The 20,974-nt window shown below is 41.3% G+C and overlaps 1 long non-coding RNA gene across 3 annotated transcripts; it reads right to left on the reverse strand.

Moving 5' to 3' along the window:
- Positions 1 to 3,406: 3,406 nt before the first annotated feature.
- Positions 3,407 to 20,834, reverse strand: LOC120752337 (uncharacterized). 3 transcript variants are annotated; one of them, XR_009207806.1, is made up of 5 exons: positions 20,571 to 20,834; positions 18,615 to 18,754; positions 11,045 to 17,589; positions 5,721 to 5,805; positions 3,407 to 3,550 (listed from the first exon to the last, which is right to left on the reverse strand). It is a non-coding gene; the product is annotated as an uncharacterized LOC120752337 (long non-coding RNA). The 3 variants fall into 3 exon arrangements; XR_005700673.2 differs by lacking the exon at positions 20,571 to 20,834 and having other exon boundaries at positions 11,045 to 14,765; positions 18,615 to 19,825; XR_005700672.2 differs by lacking the exon at positions 20,571 to 20,834 and having other exon boundaries at positions 18,615 to 19,825.
- Between the last annotated feature and the right edge of the window lie 140 nt (positions 20,835 to 20,974).

The following is a 20,974-nucleotide window of genomic DNA, read 5'->3' on the forward strand; positions in this document are numbered from 1 at the left end:
GGCCACCCCCAGGTGTGGCTTTGACCCGAGTGGCAGTGCAGGGCAGGGCTGTCCCTGCTCTCAACAGCAGCCTGTGGTACAGAATCCAGGATCAGGGCAAAGAACAGGGGGGAGCCTTTCCTGTGCTTCTCAAAGGAGTTCAATCATTGAGGGGGACAGCGACAAAAAGCCAAAAATCTGTGCTCTGCACAGTCTTTTAAATGGGGGAGGTACACAGGGAGGGTACAATTCTTCAACCAATCAGAGATACAACAGGGAGGAGATTAGGGACGGGCTCACACTATGACAATCGATAGGAAAGGCAATGGGAGCGGGAAGGGTCACATGGACCCATGGGGTCTCACAGAATAAGGGAACTCCTGGGAGGCGTTTAGGCAGAGGGTTGGGACAAGGACTGACAGGAGGCTTTCTAGAGCAAAGGGATTAGGGAGATGAGGTAACAGGTGGGACTAGGGAGTGATGGACAGCTGGGTGAGGAAGGAGAAAACTTTGGTTAAAACCATCCACCTGAGGGGAGAAATACGAACGAACCATTCAAAAGGGTTTACAAAAATATCCATAAAGAAAAACACACCACAACAAATCACTTTTCATCTTTGGTAAACCCATTTATTTTCTTCTTAGGCCATACCTCTTCCAGAGGATGCATAATCTGTTACGGTATTTCACACATTTTCTTGCAAACACCCGACATATAATTCAATTTCATACAATTCATGAAAATGAACTCCAAAGCTTTATCCTGCAGGAAAGTGGTGGTTTGAGGGCTTCGGGGTGTTTTTTTTTGTAATGCAAAGATTGCTCTCTGTGTATGCTAATCTTACACTGTTCTCAAAGCCCTGGATATCAAAGACCTTTTGAGGAATGACCCAGCATCTGCAGTTCTTGTAGTCTTGCATTCTGACACTATTATGCTGTCTAAATTATGATTATGAAACAGATGCTTCTTTTATCTTCTTTTTATTGAAAGACTGTATAAGCCCTCCAATCAGAGAAGAAAATTCTATAAGAAGTTTGGTTTTTTCTAGGGAAAAATTTCCTTAATGAGCTGTTTCTATTGTGTTTCTTAAAGACTTTCATTATATTTGTAAATGAATTTACAACCTAGATGTCTGAGTACAATTCACAAATTACACACTAAACTTAGTAAATACTGCACAAATGTATCAGCAAGTGCAATTTACCACTGCAATCCAATTAAATGGGCTGATTTTCCCTTTAACACTTAAGGAATCAGTACAAGATTGGTCCTCTATGACTTGCAGCAATACCTTACCTTTTGCAGGGGAGGGAGCTATTCCCTACAAATTTTAGGATGTAGATCTGGAAAATCAGTGCACTAAGGAGAAATAAGTAGCAAGTGCAGCTATGCAGGGTATGTTAGGGGTGCCTGGGAAAAATTTTGTACTGTCATCAAGATTAAAACAGATAAATGAAATGATGACAGAAGAAATTGTCTTTCCTGCAGACCTTCATCTTATCAATATGTTCCAACCACTTGCTTTGCCCTATATCCCCTCCTCATCTAGGGAAGAAGGGATATCTGGCTGACGTTTCAGGTCTGTTTATAGGTAAAGATGTCTGCACACATTTGATGACATTAATACCAAACTCTTTTTTCTGTCTATATAAACAAAATATAATGTTAAAATACAATATAATTATTTTACCAGATCTTGGCTGTTTGTTGGCATCTGGCAGATTTCCAGCCCGGCTTTGTGCCTTCTGAGCTGCTATGGCCCCAAAAGGAAACTGCACTAAGGGGCCCTTAAACTATAGGTTGTAAAGCCACAACAGGCTGAAGGAGAATCTGTTTCTGTATTGGTAAAATCTTCATCTGCTGTATCAGTGGCACCCAACTCTAGGGGCACACCTCAGGTGTTTCCTGCAGGGCAGGCAGCCAGTGTCTTCTGTGCAGGTCAGAACGTGGCACACCTGGCTGTGCTCTGTGGGCACACCAGCCTGTGTGGCACATGGGTGAACAACATCTGAGTAAAAATTGATTCCTGTTTTATCCACACATAGCTCCAAACTTGTATTTAAAATTGGAGAACTATGCATGAAAAAGAAAAAAAAAAAAAAAAAAAAGGAAATATTAATAGTGACAGCTGGAATTATCTCTGCATCTGCTCATTTAGTTCCCACTTCAAATTTCCATGCAGGCTCTATTTATGCTGCATAACAGTTAACACTGTAAATTGATGCAATTTCAACACAGCCTAAACCACACAGATAAAACATATACAGAGACAAATTCACTACATTAACAAGCAACATCAGTCAATCACTTGCACCATAAATTGAAAATCACAATAGGATAGATTGTATCAGCTAAACACTTTCTGAAAAGCCCTGATCACCCTCTGGATGGGAGGCAGAGGAATGGAAAATAACTTCTTGGTGTTTTTAATGTCGCCCCAACCTTGCCTCGCCTTCCTAAGGTTGTGTTCATTAGTATAACATGTACACAGGGAACTGACTATTCCCTCACACTTGCTTCTTTCTACAAAAGGTCAAGGAAAAAACTCAAATGTGACTCAAGCTCATAGAACCACTGTAATTTCAAATTAGGGAAACACTGTTGAAACTGGTAGGCCTGAAATGTAACCTCCTCTTTTCTCATTTTTGCTTTGTAATGTTAAAGCAATTTTACAGGTTTTTCTGTTGTTTTCATTTGGGGAGGGGGTTTTGTTGTTGTTGAGGGGATTTTTTTTTTTTTTTTCCTTTAGGTTCCAAAGGGAAGATGAGTGCAAGAAGCCCACCAATTTATCTCAGCAAGTCAAACTGGACACAAATTGGAGGAAAATAATTGTGATGAAGAACAGATTCCCTTTTCACACTGACTGATGGTTGTTATGGAACACACAGAAGGAACAAGTTCTACAGTAACAGTCATAATTTTGAATGGCATCCTCCTCCTCCTCTCTGTTGTTTTTTCTCTCTAGGGTAATTGTACTTACAGATGTTAAAAGGCTGTTTATTTCTGTGCAAATTCTCCATCTGCAAAAGCAGCTACAAACACCAGTAGAAATTACCTACACAATCCTCTTTAAAGCTCAATTTGTATCTATATAGAAGAACATTGCTGAAGAGAAACATGAAAATTATGCTCGTTACTACACAAAGTACAGAAATAGCCATCCCTTGCTTCTGTATTGTATTCTATTATTTCTCACCAGCTAATAATACTCATTACCTATATGAAAATAATTTTGATGTAATGTTACATTTTAAGGCCATTAATGAGAAAATAACCCAACAATCTGTTATATTATTATAAGGCAGATTAGTGATCAATATTTTCATTATAAAAGGTATTTTTATTATAAAAAATATATTTTATATTATAAAATGTACCATTTTTGGTAAAGTATTTTTCTGAAAGTATTGTTGTAGTTCACTCAGTTTCATGATTAATATACTTTAACAAGTTCTTCTGCATTTCACTTTTGCATTGGAGTTTCTCTTGGCTCAGAGAAAGGAGCTTCAGGGCTTCAAAGACATGGATCCTTTTTGCTTGATATTCATATGAAGCTCTATTTGTTCTTTTCTGTCAATTGAAGCAGTAACAGCAATAGAATAAATAATCATTGTATACATCAGGTTCAGAGTTCTGTAAGATTGATTAATAACTAAATATCATTGCAAAACCCCATCCTTTTGGCTAAACTTGAACACCTTGGCTCTGATTTTACTCACAGTTATTTACCTCAGTTAAAAAAAAAAAAAAAAAAAAAAAAAAAAAGCCTGGAGACGGCGGAACAAACAAGTGTAAGATCAAGTGTCTGATCAGCCAAATCATGTCCTTTTTTGTAGGGTTTTTCTGCATCTGGAAAATGCCTATTTTGAGTGACAGGGTGAGTCCTGAGTTCAAGCCAGAATACCTGAATCTTTGAATGGGCCCTTAGGAGAACACCAGGAGCTCAGCAGACCTCCATCAATTCCCAGGGTTTCAGGACTGCCAGAATTGCAGCTCCCCGTTCCAGGGCACAGCTGACAAGGTCTCTCATATGCTCCATCCCAAATAATTTCTCTTTCCCATCCACATTAAGGCTTATATTGTCAATACTGCTCAGAAATGGCTTCCTCCTCCCAGTGGATGGATAGGCAGTAAGCTGCTCTGCCACTGCTCAGTCAGCAGCAGGTTTCTGTGGCACGGGTTTGCCCTTGGTGCTCGAGATCACTTCTCAGTGAGTAGGGAATGGAACGTGCAGGAATGCCCCGGGGAGCAGAGATGGGGGCTATGTTCTCTTGCTTCCCAGAAAAGTCCTAGCCCTAGAATGCCAAGTAGGCAGGAGTCAGCTGTCTGAATGACTCCAAGCAGGGAACTCAAGGCAGGTGGTTATTTCCCCATGGAAGCTACTAGCCTCTAACCTGTAATTCACAAGATGAGTGTCTAAGCCCTCGCTTATGGAAACACTCTTTCTTCTTTTGTGTTCCTGAAATTCCCACATTCCTGACTACACAAATGAAGAAAAAATCTGCACTGGTCTGGAAATCGTCATCTTCTGGCCAAGAACCTTAACCATTAGAATACAACTGCAAAATTGTCTGCTGCGACTACAGTATTATCAACTTCCATCGGTTTGGATCTGTCATTTAATGTGTTTCTACCTGTCAACTTCAGAGCTACTAAAATCTCTTGTCCCTTCAATAATTATTTCTCATTGCTGCTCCATTTCTTCAGCCATCCATTATAGCCACCTCAGCATTCACACTGCATGCTTCTCACTCATGTCTCAAATATCTGTTGTTGTCTTCTGTTAGTTACAGCCATGGATTTCTATACTGCAGCAAATTTGAATAGTTCACTTGATATCTCACTGTTAAACACTTAAGTTGCAGCTCATCAGTTTAATTTTTATGCTGCTACAGCAGTATTGCTGAGTTTTCAATGGCAATAACAGTAGCATCCTTAGAAGATTTTCAGAGATGGTCATTGCTAATGGTACTCAAACTTAATCAGTTTTGCAATGAAGTATATTTCTTTTGAACAGACAAAGCACATGAAACATTTCTCTTGTTAAAGCATATGCCCGCAGACATGGCTAAAACATCTCCCTCTAATTCTGACTAAGGTACTGTGGTATTCAAAAAGCCCTTGTGGATTAATTGGCCTGATCCCAGGGAAAGAGAAGAGCACATTCCTCCTCCCTTCACATTTTACTAGTATTTTTATGTCAGACTTCTTTTCCTTAGTTCTCTTTTCAGTCATGACAAAATCATGATTTCAGGCAAAAAAATTCAAAAGCAAAACCATTGCAAGTAGGAGCATCTTCCAGGAGCCCTCGAACCTCCTTGAATGCTTGTGAAGAGAGAGGTTATCTCTTCAAATTCTTGTAGCTTCAGGAAAAAAAAAGCAAAAAAAACCCCAAAAAACCCAAAACCAAAAATAAAAAGCAAAACAAAACAAAACAAAACAAACAAACAAACAACAACAACAAAAAAAAGCCAAGCAAACAAACAAAAAAAACCCCAACACAGGTAGGATGGAAAGAAAGACTTTTCTGCAGGTGTATTCTGTACTCTCACAATTGTTCTCTGTTATGATCTGACTACTGAGAAATGCCTCTACCCAAATTAAGGTGCAAATGAGACCATATGGTGAAGTCAATCATATGGAATTTGTTTAACAATAAAATGTGATGGGGGGAGAGAGAGAAATAGAAAGGGGTGGGGGAGGAGAAGAGGAAAGAGAGCTATGGGGCAAAAGTCAGTACCTGTGGATCCAACAGTATCTCGTCGGTCCTTCTTCACCCTGGGCTTCTTGGTGGTGGGGATCCCGAGGTCATTCAACACTTTTTGCTATTTGTATTTAAGCAAACAAAGGAATTCATGCTCATTGGTTACACAGTTCTCTTATTATATTGGCTTAATTATTCCCTCACTTCTAATGCTAAACAGTCCTGTGTTCAGTGTTTCTTTTCTTTTGAGTTGGTGAGTGGTGAGTCAGTGCGTTTCTGGAGTCAGTGGGTTGTGAGTTGGCAGTCACAATCTCCCCCCACCAGAATTACCTTTTACTCAGTCTGGGCTAATTTCAGCACTGTTGCTGAGTTTGGTTTCCTTGTGTCACATAAATTCTGCCATTATCAGTGATATATTCCTCTCCCTCAGCTTTGTTAAGACAGCTTGGTCTGAGATCACACCTGGGCAACTTTACCTCCTCTCAAGCTCCTGTCATGGTGGCTTAAGTTAGAGTCCCTGTTTCCGGTATGTGTGGAGGCATACTCAGGTGGGCTTCAGTGGTCTTTGCTATTCATGGGTGCCATCTATCCTATTAAATGGGGTGATCTTGGTTTAACCAGTGATATGTGTACCAGCAGTTGCTTCTTTATGCAGTTTGCCACAGTGGGAATTCTTTTCTGGACGTGTGACCCAGGATGTGCTAGGCAGACCTCACCAGACCAGAGCCAGCACCATCCTGCCACTCCATTCTGTGCTTATCCCATGGCAAAGTCCTTCTGCATCCTAAACAGTGTTTGAGACAGGTAACTGTAGTCTGTAAGTGCTTACATTGTCTCTGTCATTACCTTTAAGCAAAACTAGAACAGGCTCCCTTAACATCTCAATCTAAAGCAAAAATCCTGTTTTCTGAGGCTGTTCTCATAGAGGCTGGGAGACTTTTGCTGGAGAATTCTATAAATATGTCTCACAAGTATCTGCTGGAACCCAGAAAACTGATGGAGAATGAGGTTTGTTTGAAAATCTTTCTCCAGTCCCCAGATCTAGAGAAGAGGATACTACAGTGATAGCAGTTTAAGACAAAAGTACTGTGTCTAGTCTTCCCTTACACTGTCTACATAATAAGACGTCAGATATAGCAATATTCTGGTAACAGGAGACAAAAAAAGAGCTGTTCCTTCATTTGTTAGGATTATATGTGGCAGGGGAAATCAGCAAGAAAAACTAGGAATTTGGGTGTCTCAGTTATACAGAACCATATACCACCACCCATGAGTGACATAACATATCACAGCAGAAATATAATAGACATATTTCTGAAGAGGCAATGCATAATGCATTCATAATTCTGTGTGTGTTTGTGTGGGGTAAACAGCTTCCTTTAAAAAGAAAGCACTAGGGAACATACTAATGAAATGACATTACCATTCCTAGAAGTCCTGCCTCTCTGAGCTGTTACCCCACTTGACAGTGACTCTCTAGGATAACAAATTACTGCAGACCTTGCACAGTTGGTACCAGGATTTATCACCAAATATAATTTTAGAAATTTGCTGTGAAGAACATAAGTAAAAAACACAAGTGTTCTGAAAAATACGAATTCCAATATAATCAGTAATAGCTTCAGCTGAAACACTTTGTTACATGGAGGTACAATATATTTGCCCTCTGGCTCTTCCGTGAATACACAATTAACATAATAGAATTCTTACATTAATAGGCATAGATAATTTTCTTAATTGTTGTCTACTTGCTCTGATAATCTATCAAGCTATTAGTCCATGTCAGTCTGATATAATGGGCATTCCAGAACAAGTCTATAAAAATACTACAAAAAGTGCTAATCAGAAACAATAATGTGTTAAGATTGGGAGTGTAGTCACTTATTTAATAGGCTGGTCCCTAAAACATTAGCAAGGCTCCCCTTTTTTTATCCAGGATGCTGTTTCAAGGATGTGCTATAGGAGATGTTAGCACTCAGACTTAAACACCTCTCGCTGCAGCCAAGGTCCTGCTGCTCCTCCTTCGTGCTGACAGCCATGACCCCTCCTCTCTCCTTCACTTTATGAATACCAATCACTTAGATCAAAAAGAAAAAGATCTTTAGCAGCATATATGGCTGAGATCAAGAGGCATTTTGCTCAGAAGGGCAAGACCTTATATGTGACGCCTCACAAGCCATTTCAGTGTGTACTCACTGTACGAAGCAGGTACAGGGTTAGAGGAGTTACTGCTAATGGAGCCTCTGCAGTTCCAGCAGGGAACGTGGAACAGCCCACACACCTCTGCTGCAGTGCTCACCAGCATCACCTCTGATTTCCCCTGCAGTCCTTCCTTCCCTGTCTCTGGTGACTAACAATTGGTATCTTTACCAGCAGACTCACAGAAATTTCCTGACAGTGTATGTCAGGGGCAGGACACCCAAGACAAGACGTGTGTGTGTTTGTGTGTGTGTGTTTGTGTGTGTGTGTGCGTATGTGTGTTTGTGTGCTGTGTATGTTTGTGTGTGTGTGTCTGAGGGGAGAACTCCAAATACCCAAATACAGCCCTGTCATAAGCCTACAGTGCCTTGAGTTTCTGCCCTTACACCTTCAAGAGAGAAGGGCACAGCATGTTGCTTGCAGAGACAAAACAGCTCTAGCAGAATATGATTTCAGGGAAACAATAAAAGGGAACCTCCTCTTTCTTTGCCCTGTTGCAATACATTTCAAGCTCCTGATTGAGAGATTACAAGGAAAACAGGTGTCAACATTTCACAGTGATCAAAAAAATTGATAATTTCCTTAATTATCTACCCAGAAACTTTTCAAGAAAATGATTGAAAAATTCAGCAAATTATCCTACTCTACTTTGCCAGTTTCTAGAAAATGTAAAAAAAACTTTAGAATTAAATTTGAGGGAAGCATCAATTACAATTGTCATTACCTGTTCAGTCTCTCAAGAAGTTCAGTATTGTTCAGTTTTTCCTGGGATTCTCAAATAAATAATATATCTAATCCATAGTATTTCCTTTTAGCAGACAGAGGAAATGGCTGGTGTTTCTAAAGCTGTTCTCCAGCTGTCTTGTTCACTGTTCATTTGAATGAACTGCATGCAGTGCAAGAACTGTATGCTTGGAAGTGCAGGCAGGTCCAAATAGCATTGGAACATTGTGTGTCTGATACTTTGTAGGTGTTTGGTGTCAACCCATGGGCCTAGAAACATCATGAAAATTTGAAGACCAGAAAGAGTGATCTTCTTGTAAATGAGAAAATAATGGCCAGTTGAAGAACTTACTCAAGGGCACACTAAACAAGCTCTCAGTCAGCTACTGAGCTTGTATTTCCCAAGATCTTACATACAAGAGCATCCTTCCTCTTCCAGCTGCCTGAAAAATGGGAGGTAACTGGCTCTGCTGGGTAATTATGTGCCAGAGTAAAGGAGTCAGAAATGTGACACCCTTCAAGGCTCTCCTCCTTTCCCATGCTGTAAATACAAAATCTCTAAGTGAGATCATTACTGAACACAGGACAGAGCATTACCATTATGCTGATGATGCAAGATCTTTTCCTGGCCTTGCAGGTGCAGGGCCTGGACCGTGGGAAGTTTTGAAAGACAGGTAACTGAATGCATCAGAAGTTATTAGTGCCCAGACCTGAGAAGATAGATCTGTGTTCGTGGTGGAGGTCACACGCCTCAAGAGGGTACTCAGAAGTCTGCAGCCTATGGCCACACTGCACACACTGACAGAGCCTTTGTTATTATTTTATTCAGTTGCATCATTCCAAGACCCCATCACAGGGCTCTCAACAGGGCAGCTGACATCATTGCAGCTGTACATTATCTCAATGTGATAGGCTATTGTGACACATTATGTCCACTAGCAATTTTTTTTTTTTTTTCATCAGCTGCTGCTTATAATTCCTAAATCTTCCATCAGGCTGTACTTTAGCTATATTTAAGAGATATTCACTGAGCTCTAAACTGGTATGACTCTGTGCTCATACACCACCCACTGCTGAAAGTTTCTACCACTGAAATGAAGTCAGCTGGATAGCTTAATTTTGTTATGACAGCCCTCCCGAATAAAATTCCTTCTACATCACATCTGTTCCCATTACCCATTCCCAGTGTTACGAATTTAGACTGAAAATATGCCTTTACTTTCTTGGTTTTAACACTAACATACAACACAAAATAGAAAGTGTGACATATACTTTAATAAGTGTGTGACAGAACGTGCTTGTGTGAAACAGTGCATGTGCATATGTGCACTTACAACATACAGGTTATTAAAATGTAATTAATATTAAACTGGAATGCATAATATGTAAAGAAATCTATTTAAGAATATCAGTGTTTTGCATTTTTATATTCCCATAATTTTATAAGCACACTATGAAATGTGTAGCTTTTCTATTTGACTCTTCTGTATGCAGAACTGCATGCCAAATGCCGTTCAAGACTATAGACTCTTGCACTCTACAGATGTCACAGAACATGCAAATATTTTATTGTACAATGCACATACTGTATATTGTGCCCCACAGGGTATTCCCTCATTTATAAGAGCTTGATGAAGATGTTTAGATTTCCTTTGATTATATTTATTTTTGATAGCATAGCAAGAAGGCTAGTGTGCAGGGGATAAACTTGATGGATTTGCTATGACAGATTTGGTGCTTATAAAGTCTTCTACCCCACAGAAATTGGTTTTCCTCCAGTGATGGCTCATGGGAAACTCAGATCACTTCCATTAGCAACATGCATTGGTAACTACTGTATTCAGATGTGGAGAACTCAGCTTAAGATTTTTACAGTGAACACAGAGAAAGACAGGTGTTTCCTTGAATGGACTCAGAGCAGCTGCTGTGCATTACTTTCCAGCACTAAGATACCGGCAATATTTATATTTTTCCTTTGATTTTGCCAGTTTTCCTTCAGAGCTGCGCAGTCAACAAGCTGTATTTTTCAGGGAATAAAGCTACTCTTATCACCAAGAACCCTCCAGGGCCCTCTGACAAGAAACCCCTTCCCCCACACATGGCCTCTGAGTCTCACATCTGTCTGTCTGAAGTCATTAATCCAAAGACTTCTATGGAGGCGGGATTCTCACGCTAACAAGCTGGCAGCTCTGTTTTCTGGCTCTGGCTAAAGCCTTCCCTGAAGAGGTTAGAAAGAGCAGCCCTTCATTTTAAGCAATGTTTTCATTTTAAGCAATGTTCCGGCGAGTGACTTGAGCTGAACGATGAGTACATTTCAGACAGGCTCAGCCTGAAAACAGAAGGGTCTTCACAAACACAATGGCCCTATTTCCTATTTAAAATATTAATTAAATACATTTTGAAAATTCTTCACATAAATCACTGCTGCAATTCCTTACCTTTAAAAAGTGGGAGGGGATGTGACAGAAGACTTAGCTCACAGCAAGATAGAGTTCAACCAGGCTCATATATGGTACATGTGTTCCACATGAAATGCATATGTGTTTCGCTCTACAGGAAGCTACCATTTTGCCAACACCCAAATGAAATACAGTTTCACAATGGATGCTAAGAAAAAAAATAAGCATTATCAAAAGAGATAATATTAATTTCACAATTAGATTTAATAACCCTTAACTTACATTCTAGAACTAAAGGTAGAGAGAAAAATAATTGCCATTAGCTTTCTTTCAAACCATAGTCATTTGAAAGGGGATTCAAGATTATTTTATTTGGAAATTTGAATTACTATTTTTTAAAACAACTGCAATAACCTCTTCCAGCCAATAATATATTTTTCTTCCAGAAAACATATGGCTTTCTCTGCTGTTCAGGCTTCCATGGAATTAAGTTCTTTGGGAGGTCAACAACACGTTTCTAAAGCTCTTTACAGTGATCAGACTGGATCCTTGACCTTTTATTTTTTTTTTCCTGGTCTCCTTGTGCTACAAACTACACATATTAAAAAGCAGCTAAAACAAGGCAAATGAGTTTTCCCTGATTTAAGAAAGTATCTGATGGCCAAACATCATCTAGCACGGCTCTGTGACACCCCTCAGGAGGAAAGAGGGCTGCAGATGACAGTCCAGAGCACTATTTCTGTAAGCATCCCTCAACCTCAAAGCAGTTTTTAGATGTTTTAGAGTCAAAGTAGCTAAAAGGAAATTTACTTTACCTCTCTCTGTCTTTGCTGGCCTAGTAAGCAAAGAACAGCCACAGCAAAAATTGTGTCCCACTGTACAAGTAATTTACTTACCACTCAAGTGAACATGTTTCTGCCACGGGAAATGACCATGGTCTCAGTGACAAGATATTTTCAGTCTTGTAAAGAGTATACTAGAATTTATTACTGAGCACAAATAACAAGTGCCTCCTAATGATATTTTATTTGACAGACATGTTCTGGTACCAAAGGTCATTACTTAAATCAGGGTATTTGCTGATGATTTTAAGAGAAGAATATACTAACTGATGCAGCAAACTGAGGTTTACACCTATACAGAGATAAGTGTGCTGCTATTTATGTAGAAAAAGCACAGCCTGATTTAACATCACCACAGGCAGCTTTTACCAACACCCTCAGATGCCTTCTGTGGTCCTGGACATCTGTGATTCATAAGACCAGTGACAAAAGAGCTGGCATCCCTGACTGCTTCTTCTCCTTAATGACCTGCTGACATTACCAGTGACTCTATACTATGTCCTCAATAATAGATGCTGGTAAATTGGAACAATGCTGTAGAAGACAAGGATTTCAGCGTTTAAAACAAATATAGATTTTTTTCTAATATAGAATATCTACAAGAAGTTGCAGAAATGTTTTCACAAGGTTATAACATAAAAATGTACAAAAAGTAACCCACCAGCTGCTGAGATGCAGTTAGCTGATTTCCTTATTCCCTGTCATCCTTCAGAAGTTATCAATCATCATGGGATACAGAGGGGGGAGAGAGGAAAAAGAAAAAAAAAAATAGGAAAAAATAAAATAAAAAAACCCAAAGCAAACCAAAACAGAAAAGAGAACTCTAAGCCAAAATATTACATTTGGCAAGTAAGGGTGTGATAAAAATTAATTGTCTACAACATTAACAGACTCTGTATCTGTCCCTAACAGAGAACAAATAAGTCATGAAAGGGAGAATGTGTATGACATTTATTATAGTTTCAAACAACTCTTCTCCCTAGGGTGTTGTGTTTACTTATGAAGACAATACATACAGTGGGCTACTCTTCAGGGAAAAGATGAAAAACGGAATATCCAAATTCCTGCAGGATGACTTGAGCAATGAAAAGGAAATATATTCTTACAATTTCACTGGAACTCTGTTAAAGTGTTCAATGGCTCTCAGGATAAAGTCAAGAACAAGTTAATGATACCAAAGGAAATTGTTAAAAGATATAAAATAAATGCAAACACAGTTCAAATGTAGGGCTACTTTGGTGAGAACGAGGTGGGCAAAACTAGTGTTTCCCACATATATGTATTTACTTTTTGTTCTCATTGAAAGTACGTTTGACCAAAAACAAGTACCATGGTTTAACCACAGCTGGGAACTTAGTACCACACAGCCCCTGCCTCACTCCCCAGGTCTCCTTCCCCGGTGGGATGGGAAAGAGGATCACAAAAAGGTACAGCCTGTGGGTTGAGATAAGAGGATTTTGTTAATTAAAATAAAGTAAAATATAATAGTAGTAACAACAGTAATAATAATGATATAAAACCAAGAGAGGAATAAAACCCAAGAGAAACAAGTGATGCACAAGACAGCTGCTGAGCATCCATTGACCAATGCCCAGCCCATCCTCAAGCAGCTCCCAGGCTCCCGGGCAACTTCTCCCAGTTTATATACAGGGATGATGTTCTGTGGTATGGAACATCCTTTTCACCAGTTCAGGTCACCTGTCCTGGCCATGTTCCCTCCCAGCTTCCTACGCAGCTCCTCATCAGCAGAGCACGAACCAACTGAAATGTCCTTGACTTAGGGTAAGCAGTAATATGCAACAATTAAAACATCAATGTGTTAAAACATTCTTCTTGAATCCAAAACACAGCACTGCACCAGCTGCTAGGAAAAAAATTAACTCTATCCTAGCCAAAATCAGGACAAGAAAGAAAAAATTGCTATGGATGGCACAAAAGTAAGAAAAACAGTTGTATCTAGTCAATTAGCCCACATCAAAGGCATCCCTAAGTGCACACTGAAAACAGTAAGCCATCAAAAACTATTTCTGAAAAGTCATATAGCATAGGAAATATAGCCTCAAACATCAATAAAGGGAAGAAGTGTGGCTTATTAAACAAGGAGTTTAATTTCAAGCATATTCTGTAATGAGAAAGAACAGAACATTTGCTGAGGGGAAAAAGAAAATAAACAGAAAAAAGAAACAAAACTCATGACTCTGAAACACTCCTCTGAACATTCAAAGGATAATGGTACAATGAGCAATAAGCAGCATGGGTTCATAAGGAACATGTCGTGCCAAGGAAACGTGATTGGTTTTTTGATAGAACTGCAAAAACCCTGGATGAGGGATACACAGCATGATTTTAATAAAGGGTTTAATACAGTGTCTTACTAAATCTCCCAAAATGAATCCAAATTGCTTCGGACGTAAGCACTGTCATGTAAATTGGAAACAGGCTGAAGAATCACAAACACTGGCTGATGAGAAACGGCAGCAAATTGCGCTAAGTTATGGGGAAGTAGGCAGGGGTAGGCATACTGCAAGGTGGTTTCTTATTTTAATAACTTCATTAATAAGCTCAAAGAAAAGGTACACAATAGGTAAATTACCTTGGCAGATGAAAGTACTGAGAGTAATGTTAAAGTGGCAGAAAATAAAAAAACCTGAAGACTAAATAAATAAAATAAAATAAAAGAGTGAAGTACCAAGCTATTGCATTGTAGAAGACAGAGCTCAGAGCAGAAAAAACCAAACATCTCCTACAGTCAAAGCAATGGCCTACACTTAGCCTAGCAATTAAGGGGCAATTAATATATGTTATTTATGATACATACGACTGTTTGGAGTGCACTTCATACGACACAAAAGTTAGTGCATGTCCAAGATGCATATTTAGTAGTTTAATGTGGCATAGGAAAGGAGAAAATCATCTGCCTGTAAAAAAACATAAGGTTCTGTTAACTATTAAATACATTTTAGCATACCAAAGTACAGAAAAATCTCAAAAGGGCTAGGAACAAATAATCTCAAGATGTCTGCTTTTTGATTTCAAGGGATGAGACAGTGTCTATACTATAGTGTCTCCCTTCTCCATTCTATTCTTTAAGCTCTTCTTCTTTCCTCATATTCTCTCAAGAGAATCCCTTCTTCCTCACTCAAGACTACTTTTTTTCTGCCAGCCTTGATTTCTCTCCTTCTTTGTCTTTTGGAGTCTTTCTCATCTCCCCTTCCTCTCATTTTCTTAATTTCTCCTTATAGCTGCACAAGGCTGCTTAAAACTAGCTACTAGGATGCCAACTACCTCTGCCACTCTGAGATACATGTGATCACCCACTCTTGGCTGGACTGCAGCTGGATGAGAGGAGGTGCTGCTGTGCTGGGCAATCTTGGCCATCCCAAGGACAGCAGTGCTGCCAAAACCTTTTGAAATTCTTTGGAATTCCTCAGTATGGTTGCAACTGGAAATCGTGGAGCTCTCAGTCTTCCCGCAGTTTCTCCACAATCAGTTTCTCGGTTTCTTCCATGAGTGAAACCTTTGTTGTGGCCTTAAAGATCTTCCAGAGTTCATGGAGCATAAATAAGAAGTTACCACAGTTCAGATCTTAATTTCCCTTGAACTTCAGGTTTGCATTAAATAACAAACTAGGGCAAGAAGTGACACGGCAGCAACATTCATGCTGAGTATCTATATCACAGTGGCAGTCTAACTTGAAACCTTGAATACCAGTTTGTGCTTTTTAGGGTTTATAGCTCCAATTCAAATGAGCTGAAATAGTCAAACTCTGGTAGATATAGAAAGAAATACTTTGTATAAAGCAGCTAAGCAAAATCAAACAAACCCCACACAAACAAACAAATATCTAAGAATTCTCTGAAATGCAATGATTAAGAATTTCACCATGGTGGATGCTTAAAGAAAAATCTCTCAGGCTGAAAATGATCCAACACTTTCACAGTCTGTAAAGGTTTAAACTGTGTCCATATGACTCTTACTGCCTTTCGACACTTCTTGCCAATTACAGTGAAAAACTCAGATAAGCTTTTAAGAAGGAAAGGTGTTGTGTTTTTGGGTTTGGGTTTTTTTACTGATCTGAATTTTATAGCCAGACAAAGAAAAAAAAGTAAGTCTTTTCATCTCACCTTTAGTATTGAGACCTTTACTGTTTGAGCACTTTCTGTACAGAAACTTGTGAAGATGATCATAAGGGTAAAAGGAATGATGCTAACAGAAGAGACTGAAATAGAATGAATTTTTGTGGATGGACATCACACATTGGCTTCACCCTCATTGCCTTAAACTACGTTCTATCAAGGATAACCACTGATAATAGATACTCTTTCCCACAGCTCCACATCATAGAAAAATAACTTATTCCTCAAGTCATTCACCGTAAAAAAAGAGTCCATGACTTCTCAACCCAATTTTTACTGCTGGTAAATATTCAATACATCATTCTGCCTTTTGGATAAAAAAGGACAGAAAATCAGCAATGCAAGTATCAACCACATCACAGTTTTCCATGTAACATATATACTTGGGGTTTTTTAATTACTAACTGTAATTGAATAGTTGCTGAACTTCTCTTTTAAAACAAGGATAACCTATCAAACAAATTTACTTGGACTGTGTGACATGAGCAATGACATTTATCCTTTAAAACAGAATTCAAACTTCAGCAAATGAGAAAGGTTAAAGGGAAAAGCATTATAATTTAAAATGTGAAACTAGACAGGAAGAGCAATCTATACTGAGGAGCTATCTGAAGGTTTCCTAATGGATGTCAATAAATGCACAAAATGCTAATTATAAGAAACTTTTTATCATTAAACTTCAAATTCTTTTCGAGTTCAAATTTCAAAATTTTCAGCATTTGTTATAGAGCCTGGCCCCACCATATAAGAAACTGAATTCAACAACAAAATTCCTCCTGTTGATTAGAGTACATTTATCTGCCTGAAGTAAAAAAGCCAATGATACCACATCACAATAATTATGCTCTTTTCAAACTTAGATTACTATGACAGAATACACAACAAAATCCAGTGAGATGTAAGAAAACAGGATAAGTAAATCTGTGTTTTTTATGGACAAAAAAGTTGTCCTCTTCTATCTGCCTGAACAAGTGTAAAGCAGCTGAGCACACCATAGTTCAAAACCAAAAAGTCAGAAGTTGTTTTGGGAAATATACTCTTTCTTCTTCAGTGATGAACTGTTGAGCATTGCTAACAGTATTCTGGGATGCACCCAAAGTGTGGCCAGCAGGTTGAGGGAGGGGATTCTGCCCCTCTGCTCTGCTCTGGTGAGACCGCACCGGGAGTGCTGTGTTCAGCTCTGGGGACACCAACATGACAAGAACACAGGCCTCCTGTTGGGGCTAGACCAGAAAAGGGCCACAAAGATAATTAGAGGGATGAAGGACCTCTCCTACCAAGACAGGCTGGAGAAGAAAAGGCTCCGGGGAGACCTTAAAGCAGCATAGAGACACAAGGGCACGTAGTGATAGGACAAGGGGGAGTGGCTTCAAAATGAAAGAGAGTCCTTTTAGATTAGGTATTAGGAAGAAATCCTTTACTGTGAGGCTGGTAAGGAACAAGTTCCCCAGAGCAGCTGTGGATGTCCTGTCCCTGGAAGTGTTCCAGGCAAGGCTGCATGGGGCTCTGAGCATGCTGGTCTATGGAAGGTACATGGCCAGAGGGCTGGAACCAGATGATCTTGAAGGCCCCTTCCCACGCAAACCATTCTGTGATTCTATGAACCCTGAGGAGAGGCAGAAAGAACAACAATAATCCCTCCTTGCTGAAACAAATAGTATGTTCAGTATTACTTATGCAGGTACTGAATACTGGAGATGTCAAACCCAGCAGTGCAGGCATTGAAAGCCCATTGATTTTTTTTTATCATAGATGAAATATCGTAGAACACCAACAGAACAGAATGAATGTATTTGGAAACTTTTCAATTTTATTTTTTTCATGTAGGAACATGCTTATTGGTGATCCTTTTATAGATTTTGGCTGCAAAAATATCTATGAATTTTAGTTCCTCCATCTAACAGAGAAAAATGTTTTGGGTGTTTCTGGGTTGTTTTTTTTCTTTAAGCATGTTATAAATATAAAAGTCTGCTCGTGATTTTCATGATCCTTTCTAGGCCGATGCATGAATTGGTAGAAAGACTGTCAAAACATGTACAACTTCTTCAGCAGAGTTGTGAAAACTGAATGAACTGTAGGCTGTATCAGAAAATAATGGAGTAGAAGCTTTATCCTAAAGGAGTATCTTATCATAAGAAGAACACTATTTGAAATTGAATTATTTGAAAGACACAGGACAAATGCACCATCAGCCTCAAAAAAACTCCCACAATGATCTCCCTCCTTAAAAATTGGAAACAAACAAAAACTCAGAAATTATTTGGACTGCAGCAAAGTTTCAAACATATATTGCGGACCAAAGATATCTGAAAAATGCAATTTTCAGACACTAACTTCCAGTATTTAGCAAAAGTAAACAGAAAACTATCATAACGGCAAATCCACTGTTTTTAAAGGCAGCAAAAGACCTTTTTAGCCTGGCTGAATACAACTGACAAAATCCAGATTTTCTGTATGTGCTGTTCTTTGGAACAACAACAACAACAAGAATACTTAATAAACCAAAAGAAATGTGACAAAGATAATAGTTTTGAAGATTTTTCTCTGTGTTCAGAAATAATTTTTCCCCATTATAAAGCAGGTGAAATGCCAACACTGGAAAACCTATGCACAACTCAGTTCTTATCTCACCTTTACAGGATCAGCGATGTCAACCAAACACTGCTTAACCTTCTTCTTGATGATCCATATTTCTTGCAGAAGTATGTAGAAGGGCAGTATGTTTGCTAGCTCCTGTCATATAAACGCCAGCAGCAAAAATCCCCAGTACCCTTTAAGAACAAGCGGTGAATTTATCATATCTGTTTGTAATGCCCTTTGGGACTCTTCAAGAAGAAAGGCACTGTAAATGTAAGCTCATTATCGTCATTAACTCCTTTAATACACCAGCTGAGCTCAGAAAGAACAAATGGGAGAAAAACATTAGGGGAAAAAAGGTTAAATATATTTGCCATTCTCTTTTTTTTTCCTGGTAGGTTTTAACACTTCCTAGTTAGTTTTTAACATTCATGGATACCTTTATTAGAATAAGCTTATTATTTATTAGGAATTCTTAAAATTCGTTCAGTCTTTTTTTTTTTTTTTTTTTCTCTTTTTTTTTCCCCTCCCCCGTGAGATTATATTTACATTGCTAAGGAAAAAGAAGAAAATGGCTTGACTTGTATTTAGGGATATGCAACACAGCAGTGCCTAAGTTACTACACACTCAACCCAAGCTTATGGTTTCCACCGTTACACCTCACCGACCTGTGCGAGAGAATGGTTTGACAAAAGGAAAACACTCTGTTTCTCCTGTTTGTGTTTTCCGGGTAACTGTCACGGACATTTTTCAAAGGAAAGACAGTACAAAATCTTCTCAAACTGCTTTATGGGGAAAATATTAAACTTTTAAACCAGTTGGGCACACTTTACACAAAAGCTCTACAAAATGGCAACTGGCGGGGGCGGTGGAGAATTCTTAAGGGTACTAATAATTTTACAGAGCTACTGCATCCAAATTCAGCAAGCTGTCACCTGAATGGAATAAAAATCAGAGAAACAAGACGAAAGAACTATGACGTTTCTCTGACCGTACAAATGCAAGAAAGAAAACCATACACAAATGTCCAAAGGAAGAAATCTGTGGTGATGCTTCTGATGCTATTCCACTGCGGGATGATGTGTGAACACCACGTCCTTCGCTCAGCCTGCTGCTTCGTTTTGCGCTCTCCCAGGGGAACGCGCGTCCCTCTGTCCCCGCCCGTGGCCTCTGCCCCTGCAGCAAGGTGCCCTCAGGGCTCCTCTGCCATCCCTGTGCCAAAAGCTTCCCCCACCGCCTCCCGGCCACCCTCCGCTCCCACGGCCCGCGGTTAGTGCCGGGGCGAGTCTCCCGGTACCAGAGCAGAGCGCTTTGCTCGCCTGCCGGGTCTCTCGGTCCCGCTGGCACCAGCGGCCCGAGGAGGGCAGCCAGACGCGGAGACCGGGGCGCGCCGGTCGGCTGCGGAGAGCCGGCGGCGGGGATGCGCTAGCAGGAGCCAGCAGGCGCCGCATCCCCGCTCGGGGCCGCATCCCCGCAAGGGTAGCTCAGGGGCTGCCGGGGGGCGCGGGGAGCGCACGGCTCGGCCCGGCCCGGCCCGGCCCGGCCCCACACCCGCCCCTGGCCCCGGCCGCCCCGGCGGGCGGTGCCTCGGCCCCGCGGCACCGCCGGGCGGCGCTTGCGCACTGCGGCCGCCGCGCCGCTCGCCGCCTCTCCGGCGCGCCCCGGGAGCCGCGGCGGAGCCGGTGCGGACCCAGCGAGCCGCACCGGGCTGAGCGGGCCCGGAGCCGCGGGCAGCCGGCAGCAGGAGCAGAGCCCGCCGTACACCAACCCCTGCCTGCGCGGGGGGCTGTGGCTGCCGCCCCGCTTCACCTGGTGCCCGCACGACTCGGGAGGCGAGAGCAGCCCCGAGGGGTCCGTCCCGGGGCTTGGCCGCCAGGCACCGGCAGCATCTCTGCCGCCCCGGCCGTGCTCGCCGACCCCTGCCCGCGTGCGAGTGCTCGGGGGTGCGATGATCGATCCCGGCAAGAGTTTTGCAAAGCTCTGAAACACCGCGAGCTGCGCGCAACAACCTGTGTTCTCCGAGGTGCTGGAGATAAGGAGTTAGTGTTCGCGACCGCCCGGCGAGGGGAGGTGTCTTCCTCAAGGGACCTTTCCTGACCCGTAGAGCCACTGGCTGCCCGAGGCGGCGAGAGGACGCAAATGGGCAGCACGAGACCGGTGCGGCTGAGGGCGAGGAGGCAGCGGTCCCGGGAAAGGGCGGAGCGCCGGGGGGGTGTTCTGCCGGCGCTGCACTTGCTACATTAACACGGCGCGTCGGAGACGGCGACACAACTTTCCGGGTGTGCCCCGGGCGCCGGCCACGAGAGGCTTCCCCGCCGCTCCGCTCGTCGCGACCCCAGCGCCGGCCGCTGCCCGCGGCGGACCCCGGCGCTAGCGGGAGCCGCGCTCCGGCGGCAGCGGCGTGGCGGCTGCT

The sequence above is a fragment of the Hirundo rustica genome, chromosome 4, assembly GCF_015227805.2.
Source record: "Hirundo rustica isolate bHirRus1 chromosome 4, bHirRus1.pri.v3, whole genome shotgun sequence".
Taxonomy (NCBI): Eukaryota; Metazoa; Chordata; class Aves; order Passeriformes; family Hirundinidae; genus Hirundo; species Hirundo rustica.